We start from the raw sequence: 9,166 nt of genomic DNA, 5'->3' as shown, positions 1-9,166 counted from the left end.
CAAAGTTCTTCAAGTCAAATTTTGTTTGATCTTCTTCATGTTAATGTTTGGGGTCCAAGTAGAATTCCTAGTCATTCTAAGTGTCGTTATTATTTAGTCATTGTAGATGATTTTTTCAGATTATCTTGGGTATTCTTGTTAAAAGATAGGGTTGAAGCCCCCATTATTCTTAAATCCTTAATTATTGAAATAAAAACTCAGTTTAATTCTTGCATCAAAATTGTTCTCACTGACAATGCTCTTGAATTCAAATCCTTTGAATTATTACAATTTTACAAAAATCTTGGGATCCAACCTCAGACTTCTTGTCCTCATACCTCGCAACAAAATGGAGTAGCGGAGCGCAGGCGTAGACACATTCTAAATGTTTCCCATTGCCTTATGATTCAGTCTAATATGCCTGCGTCTTACTGGGAAGATGCGGTTCTAACTGCGGGATAGCTAATAAACCGTATGCCTTTAACATTTGTGGGGGATCGTATTCCCATTCAAATTCCCAGACCTGAAGCTCCTCTTTTCCCTATCTCACCAAAGATGTTTAGTTGTGTGTGCTTTGTGTATAAAATTGGTCCCAACCGAGATAAATTGTCACCCCAATCTATAAAATGTGTCTTTGTTGGGTATCCCAAGCACCAAAAAGGATATCGTTGTTATGATCCCATATCCTAGAGACAGTATGTCAGTGTAGATGTTTTCTGTTTTGAGTCTATCCCATATTTTTCTAGTACTCCGAGAATTCATGCTAGTCATGGTGATTCATTCCTTCTTCCTGTTCCTCCTTTTCCATTAGAGTCTTTTAGTCTTAAGCCTCTTGTTCCCATTTCGACTCTGTCTCGTTACAAAAATCCTCCTATGGTGTACACACATTGAGCTCCACCCAACTCTATGCCTGTGCCATCAGCTTCTCCAGAGGTGAGTGTTCCTGACCCTACTGACGATTCTCTTGTTGAAGGTGATTTACCTATTGCTCTTCGAAAAGGAAAAAGGCAATGCACACTTCATCCTATTTCTCAGTTTGTTTCTGAGGCAAAACTATTAAAATATGTATCTCAATCTTGTAATTCGATACATATTATATATATATAAAAGTATATACATATACATATATTATATAAATGTATATGTATATACTTTTTATATATATAAAATATGTATTTCCTCATTATTAGCCATAGGGGTAGTTTAGGTATTTTCTGTATTTTTGCACATATTCACATTACAAGTATGCATGTAATTTTTACACTTTTATTCTTTTTATTTTTTTACTTTTTTCTTTCTTTTTCTTTTTGACTTTTTGACCAACCTTGGCGGCCCAACCATATAGACTTTGGGCCCTTCCAACGGTCACAATTGTGACCGTTGAAGAGGCTCCAACGTCTACATGTTGGCCGCTCCAAGGCCTCTTGATGTGTATAAATAGGGGCTCTCCTCTTTGTAAAATGTATTGCTTTGGGTCTAAGCCCAAGCTACTTTTTTATTAATGTTTATGATTCATTTGTATGCCTTTGTGCATGTGAGTTTTGTATTGTGCTTTTTGTGCACAAGTGTTCTTGATTGTGCGTGTGTGCACGTGTTCATTATCAAGAATATTGTAATCTTGATCCTAGTATCTTGTTGAAAATACTTTTACATGGTATCAGAGCCTCATTGAAGGAGGATCGTGCATTTCTTCACTTTTTGAGTGCCTTAAAAAACGTGCCTTCAAGCTAGTGGATCCTGGAGTGGATCATCTTCTTCAAGCAATATTTTAGAAATCTTTTTTGTCAAGAAAGAGTTGAAAATACATTAAGGTACGTGTTATTTTTCAACCTCTATCCTCTCTAATGGGAGAAAAGGACTCCCACTTCTCCATTGGATTTAAACTCAATGGTTCAAACTATCATGTTTGGGTCGGTAATATGAAAGCCCATATTAAAGGAAAGGGGCTTTGGGGGTATATTCAAAGTTCGATACCGGAACCTGAACCAAAAATTACAATCATTGAAAAGGGGGATATTAAGATTCTTGAAGGGGAAGAAAGACAAAGAGCTCTTGAAGATTATTCAAAAAAAGCATGACAAATGGGAGATGAAAAACTTTAAGATCTTGTCTTTGATTTTTTCATCCGTTGAAACCGAGATCAATGCCAACATTATCAAGTTCAAAGAAGCTTACGAAGCTTGGGCATATCTTGAAAAAATGTATACTTCAAGAGATTTGTCACACAAATATTATCTCCAAAAGAGGACATTGACCCTCCAACAAAATGAGATGACTATTCGGGAATACTTTACCAAATTATCTTCCATTTGGGATGAGCTAGCTATGCTTGAACCAAAGCAGAGTGGTAAAGCGATCGAATTAAGGCATAAACAACTAGAGGAAGATCGTTTCTTCAATTTCCTAAATGGACTTAGACCCAAATCTGAATAAATTCGGTCCTCTCTTCTCTTCACTTTCACGTCTCCCTCAATTGAAGATGTTATCACTAAATTAAGTGGGGAGGAAACCCGTATGAGGATTAGTAAGAGTAATCCTAGCATACTTGCTACTGTGAAGGGGTGAATGTCGTGTCAAGATTGGGGAATAATGTGAAGAGCTACAAACTTCCTCATTTTAAGAATCAAGGTCAAGGAGGAAATGATTGATATAGAAAAAGAGACTATAGCAAGTTAAATTATCATTTTTGTAAGGAACCAGGGCATATCAAGCCCATCTGCCCAAAATGAAAGAAATTAATTGCAATGGCTATGACATCTCAATCGGAGGAACGACCATCTTCATCAAATGGGTCTCTTTCTTTTTAACAAATCGTAGAAGCTTTACAACTTCTTCTCAAAGGAGGCATTTCTGGAGCCACTATGTCAACTTCCTCTCCTCTAGGTAAGACATCTTGGCTTTTACATTCCGGCGCATCTTTTCATATGACCCCAAGTGTTTGTTCTCTTTCCAATTTTTTTGAAAACTCTCTTCCATCTTTTGTCTCAACGACGGATGGAACACCTCTTGAAATTAAAGGAATAGGAAATTTTGAAAGACAACATTTTTTTATTCCAAAAATTCATCTTATACCAAAGCTAAATCTAAATTTACTTACGGTCTCTCAACTCTCAGACCATGGTTGCGATATAAAATTCTCTTTTAATAAATGTTGGATACAAGATCGTCGATCCGAGAGGTTGAATGAGGAAGGCTCTAGGAATAGAGACCTCTACTACGTTGATTTTGTCCAAGTTCCCAAGAATCAATTTTGTAATGTTCAAAACAAAGATATTCATGTATGACATAAGAGATTAGGACATCCCAACATTGTTAAAATCTCTTATTTGCCTTTCATTAAACATCTTTGTAAAGGAGATTTTATATGTAATGAATGTATTCTTGGGAAGATGAAAAGTCTACCTTTTTCTCAAAGATCCATGTTTTCGACAAAACCTTTTAAAATCGTTCATTCCGATGTATGGGGTCCAGCTCCTATGATATCTAAAGGAGGATTTTCATATTATGTGATTTTTGTGGATGATTCTACTAGGTTTTGTTGGATATACTTTCTTAAACATAAACATGAAGTTTTTTCAACATTTAAAGTGTTTCATATGATGATTTTAAATCAATTCAATGAAAGTTTAAAAATTCTTAGATCTGACTCTGGAGGTGAATACCTTTCAAATGAATTCAAGAGTTATCTTGAAAGTTATGGTATTCTCCATCAAAAATCTTGTCCAAAAACCCTACAACAGAATGGGTTAGCCGAACAAAAGTATAGGCATATTATTGAAACAACTAGAACCTTGCTCATTTCGCAAAACATTTTAAAGAAACTCTGGGTTGAGGCAGCTCTTACTTCAGTCTATCTCATAAATAGACTTCCATCAAAAAATTTGAATAAAATTTCTCTCTTTGAAAAGTTATATGAAAAAGAACCTGATTATAGCAGGTTAAGGGTTTTTGGATGTAAATGTCTTGTCCTTGTGGATAAAAATGATAAGCTTTCCCCAAAGGTCATTCCTTGTGCCTTTCTTGGTTATTCAGAAACCCAAAAGAGTTTTCGATGTTATGATATTAAAAATGACAAATTGTATATTTCCAGAAATGTGAGTTTTTAAAAAAATCTTAGTGGTTTTGAAAACCCAGAATCACATAATGAGAATGTAGACTATTCTTTTCTATTTGAACTATTAGCCAAACATGATGATATTAGTGATGATGAGTCAAATCAGAATGACTCAAGTGATAATGAAATTGTGGAAACCATTCCTCTGCTCTCCTCTTCTCATCAACATATCGATGAGGGACCATCTAGAGACCCTATCACCTATGTTCATAGAGATAGAAACACCTTCAAAAGTGCTCTTGAAAGATATGATGATGCTAGTCAGACTGTTCCTCAAAGTGAGGAGAACCTTCGTAGGACCGAAAGACATAGGAAAGCTCCCTTCATCTCATATGACTCTTTTCACCCAAATATAGAGTCTGTCTTAGTGCCATCCATTCTTACGTAGAACCTAGAAACTTTAAGGAAGCAAGAAAATGTCCTGAATGGATTGTTGCAATGAAAAATGAACTTAGTGCTCTGAAAATAGCTAAGATGTGAGAATTTTAAGACCTTCCTAAGGGTAAGAAAACAATATGGTGTAGATGGGTGTTTAAGGTAAAAACTAAGAGCGATGAATCTTTTGAGAGATATAAGGCTCGATTAGTTGCCAAGGGATATAGTCAAGAATATACGATTGACTATGAAGAAACTTTTGTGCCTGTGGTCCAAATGGTCACTGTCCGATGTCTCATCAGTGTTGCATCAATAAACAAATGGAACATCTATCAAATGGATGTTAAGAATGTCTTCCCAAATAGTGATTTAAATGAAGAGGTATATATGGATGCTCCACCTGGAATGAAGACTCCCAAAGAGAAAGTGCTTCATCTTAGAAAAATACTTTATGGTTTAAAACAAGCTCCTAAGGCTTGATATGATAGGTTTAACTCAGTAATAGTAGAAAATGAATTTTCCTCTTACTTTACTGTTAGAAAAGCTAATGCAAGGATTGTTATTTTGCTTCTATATGTGGATGATATGCTTATAACCGGAAGTGACTCTAAAGGGGTTAAAAGTATAAAATCAATTTTAAAGGATAGGTTTGAAATGTCTGTCTTGCGATTTCTAACTTATTTTTTGGGTATTGAAGTAGTATACTCTCATAGAGGGTATTTTTTGTCTCAAACTAAGCTTGCATCTAAGATTATTAACATGTCAGGTATTACAGATGATAAGGTGTGTGAAACTCCTGCTATAGTAGGAGCTAAAATGAAGAGTGATGATGGCGTTCCTCTCTCAGATCCTACCCCCTACAGATAGCTTGTAGGATCATTAATGTACCTAAGTATTAGCAGACCCGTTATCTCACATGCAGTTCATACGGCAAGTCAGTTTCAACATGAACCAACTTCTGTTCACATGAGTGCCATCTTACGGGTCGTAAGATACATAAAGGGTACTCTAAATAAGGGAGTTTTCTTATCCTTCTCTGATTTAAAATGAATTGCATATACTGATTTTGACTGAGGAGGTGATCCAAATAATCGTCACTCCACCACTGGCTTTTGTGTGTTTTTAGGAGATTCGCTAATTTTATAGAGATGTAAAAAACACCAAAAAGTCTCATTATCCTCCACTGAAGCTGAATATTGTGCCATGACAACTACTACCATGGAGATTGTGTGGATTCATCAGCTTTTAGAAGATATAGGAATTGTCATAAAAGGGCCCACCAAGTTTTGTTGTGATAACAAAAGTGTCATCTACATTGCCAAAAATCATACTTTTCACGAGCAGACCAAGCATATTGAGATGAACTATCACTATGTTCGAGAAGCTTATTTGAAAGGAGTTATAGATCTTCCATATGTAACTTCAGAATATCAGTTGGCAGATTTTTTCACCAAAGCATTATGTACTTCGCGCTTCAACTTTCTTCTTGGCGAAATTTCGGTCATCCTGCCCTAAGTTTGAGAGGGGGTGTTAAAATATGTATCTCAATCTTGTAATCCGATACATATTATATATATATATAAGGTACTACATATACATATATTATATCGTCTTGTTTTGTGAGTCGCAGTGCACCATGGTTGGTCTCTATGTCAGCTTGATGTGAAAAATGCCTTTCTGTATGGAGACTTGGAGGGGATAGTTTACATGCAGCAACCTCTGGAGTTTGAAGTTTCGGGGGAGTGTCAGAAGGTGTGCAAGTTTAACAAGGCAATCTATGGTCTCAAACAGAGTCCTCGTGAGTGGTTCTCCAAGTTGGCTGAGGTCATGTCAGTATTTGGGTTTGTCCGCTCTTCCTCAGATCACTATTTTTTTATTAAAAAGACCTGCACAGGGATTGTGGTCATGATAGTATATGTTGATGACATTATAATCATAGGAAGCAGTGAAAAAGACATTTCGACACAAAGTCCCATCTTCAGAAACACTTTGTGACTAAGGATCTGGGACCACTTAGATATTTCTTAGGCATAGAGGTTGCAAGGAGTAAAGACATATTGGTTTTGTCACAACGAAAATATGTCTTAGACCTACTGAAGGAGACAAGGATGTTAGGTGCCAAACCTGCAAGGATTCCTATGGATCCCAAGTCTCATTTGTTTGATGAAAAATCTAAGTATGTGGACTGTAGTCGTTATCGCTCCTTCGTTGGCAAGCTATTATATGTGACTGTGACCAGACCTGACATATCTTTAGCCGTGAGCAAGATAGGTCAATTTATGGACAAACCTACAAAGACTCACTAGGATGCTACAATGATGATTCTCAAATATCTAAAGTTCTCCCCTGGTAAAGGACTATGGTTTAAACAAAACCCGTCTTTAGATGTTACTGCCTATTCAGATGCAGATTATGCAGGGTCGGTTGTTGACAGAAAGTCCATAACTGGATTCTGTGTGTTTGTTGGAGGAAATCTGGTTACTTGGAGAAGTAAGAAACAAACTGTTGTTGTCAGATTGAGCGTTGAGTCAAAATATCGGGATATGGCTCAAACTGCTGCTGAGATGATGTGGGTTAAATCTGTGTTGACTAATCTTCAAGTGAAAGTCTCATTACCTATGGAGATGATATGTGATAATAGAGATGCTACTTATATTGCTAATAACCCAGTATTTCATGAACGGACAAAGCATATTGAGGTGAATTGTCACTATTTACGTGACCTGGTCCAGACTGGGTAAATTTGCACCAAGCACATATCTTCATTGAACCAAATTGTTGATGTCTTCACAAAACCTTTATCGAGTTCAAATTTTTTAAAATGTTGTGACAAACTGAGCATTATTGATATATATGCTCCAGCTTGAGGGGGGAGTGTTGTGAAGCAGTGACCGTTGCATATGGGTAGTTTAGTAACTACTCAAGAGGTTAGGGGCATTATTGTAAATAAGGTTCTTTAGTCTAATCTCTCTATTTAAGTGAGATTAGACCTAATTAGCTATAGACGATTCTTCTCTTCCTCTCTCTCTCTCCCTTTTTTGTTTTCTTTTTCTATTTTCAAACAGTCACCCTATCCGACTTCAACAGTAACAATGTGTATCGTATTGTATCGTATGATACGGTACGATACTTACAACATTGATTGTTACCATGGCTCATGACGCACACAGAGTCTGACATGGATGATAACATTTTCCTGCACCACATAACTTCTGTGGGTTTCTTCAATCTTCTTCAAAAGAGAAGCAAGTGATCCTGTTTATCATTGTCGCACTTGTTAGCAATGATGATATCTATATTACTTTTTTTTTGGATAGCTGGGGAGAAAACGACTGATTTTCAAGTTGCTGGCACAGGTGCTATCATTTACTGAGCCTCTGTGTTTGAATGGATTGGCATAGAATCCCCAAGGGATACCCTGTCCTTCTAGTGGAGTCTCCAAGAATGGGTCTTGCAGTGAGGGACAGTCCTCCCCTTTTGATATCAAATTTGTCACGTGTAAAACCCATAAAATTTTGATAATTATCAAAATAAATAAATATTATAATTCTTGGAAATGAATACTGTAAAGGGATGTAGAGACAATCCAAATGTATCAAACGGATCCAGTATTTGGATTCGAATACAATACATGGATTCAGATCCTGGATGGAGTCAAAACCCACTTAAAATCCAGTTTCAAATTTTCAATTACAACTAAATTCACAAAGCACATCTCTAAAGTATCATCTCTTGCGAATATAACCCTCGTTATGACCATATCCTACGGATATATGCTTTCTAGTAATTCACATGAAATAACAAGTTTTTTTCCTTGTTTGGGTTCCAAATTCAAGGATTTACTAGTCATATATATTATGAATTTGACTTATGATTCTCGGGAATTGATTCCTCATAAAAAGTACTTATGCCACTTCGTACATCTTACTTACGTGATTTCAAACCTCGCTCATAATTGAAGTAGTTTTAGTCGCAAAGAAGTGCAACCAAGTAAGAGTTGGCGCACTGGTGATGTTGGTTGCCTCAGCGGGAAGAAAATGTGGTTCAAATCCCCTCATACGCCAGAAATTTTATCAGAAAATGCTATTTTTGTAAAATGCGTCAAAAAAGGATAAAATGATTATTGTTGCAAGAATATGCAACAAAACAAGTAGTGGCACACTGGTGGGGCTCGTTACCCCTTAGGTTGAAGAACCTTGATTCAAATCAGAATGAAGTCTTTTTACAAAAACATATTGGTAACTTTTATTTGCATTTTTGTTTAAAAATTGAAATGGCAATAAATGAGGAGTTAAGTAAGAGGAAGGGCGACTTTTTTTTTTTAGAAAGAAGGGCTGAACGGTTGGGCCACCTTGGAAGCCCAACCGTCCAGCATGGGGAAGAGCCTCCCTTCCGTTTTTTTCAAAATAGAAGGGAGTTTCAAGAAAAGGAAGTAATGGGCAGCCGTTTTGGGAAGGCTGCAATAAAGGAAAATTAGTGATACGTTTTTTTTAGAGAGACCTTACAAAAAAATGAGGTGCCTTGGAACTCAAACTCTCCTCTCTCTCAAGTCTTCCCTCTCAACCAGTCGTGTGACCCCTCATCTTCGTTGCGTTGCCGCCATTGATTCTGGCGAGGAGCTCGCGTGTGGATACCCGACGCTCGTGAAGAAGAAAAGCGCCATATCTCCGGATTTGTATCTGCACGAGGTAGGGGATA

The sequence above is a fragment of the Nuphar pumila genome, chromosome 9 (genome assembly GCF_984573655.1).
Source record: "Nuphar pumila chromosome 9, dmNupPumi1.hap1.1, whole genome shotgun sequence".
NCBI lineage: Eukaryota > Viridiplantae > Streptophyta > Magnoliopsida > Nymphaeales > Nymphaeaceae > Nuphar > Nuphar pumila.
This window is presented reverse-complemented; position numbering follows the sequence as displayed.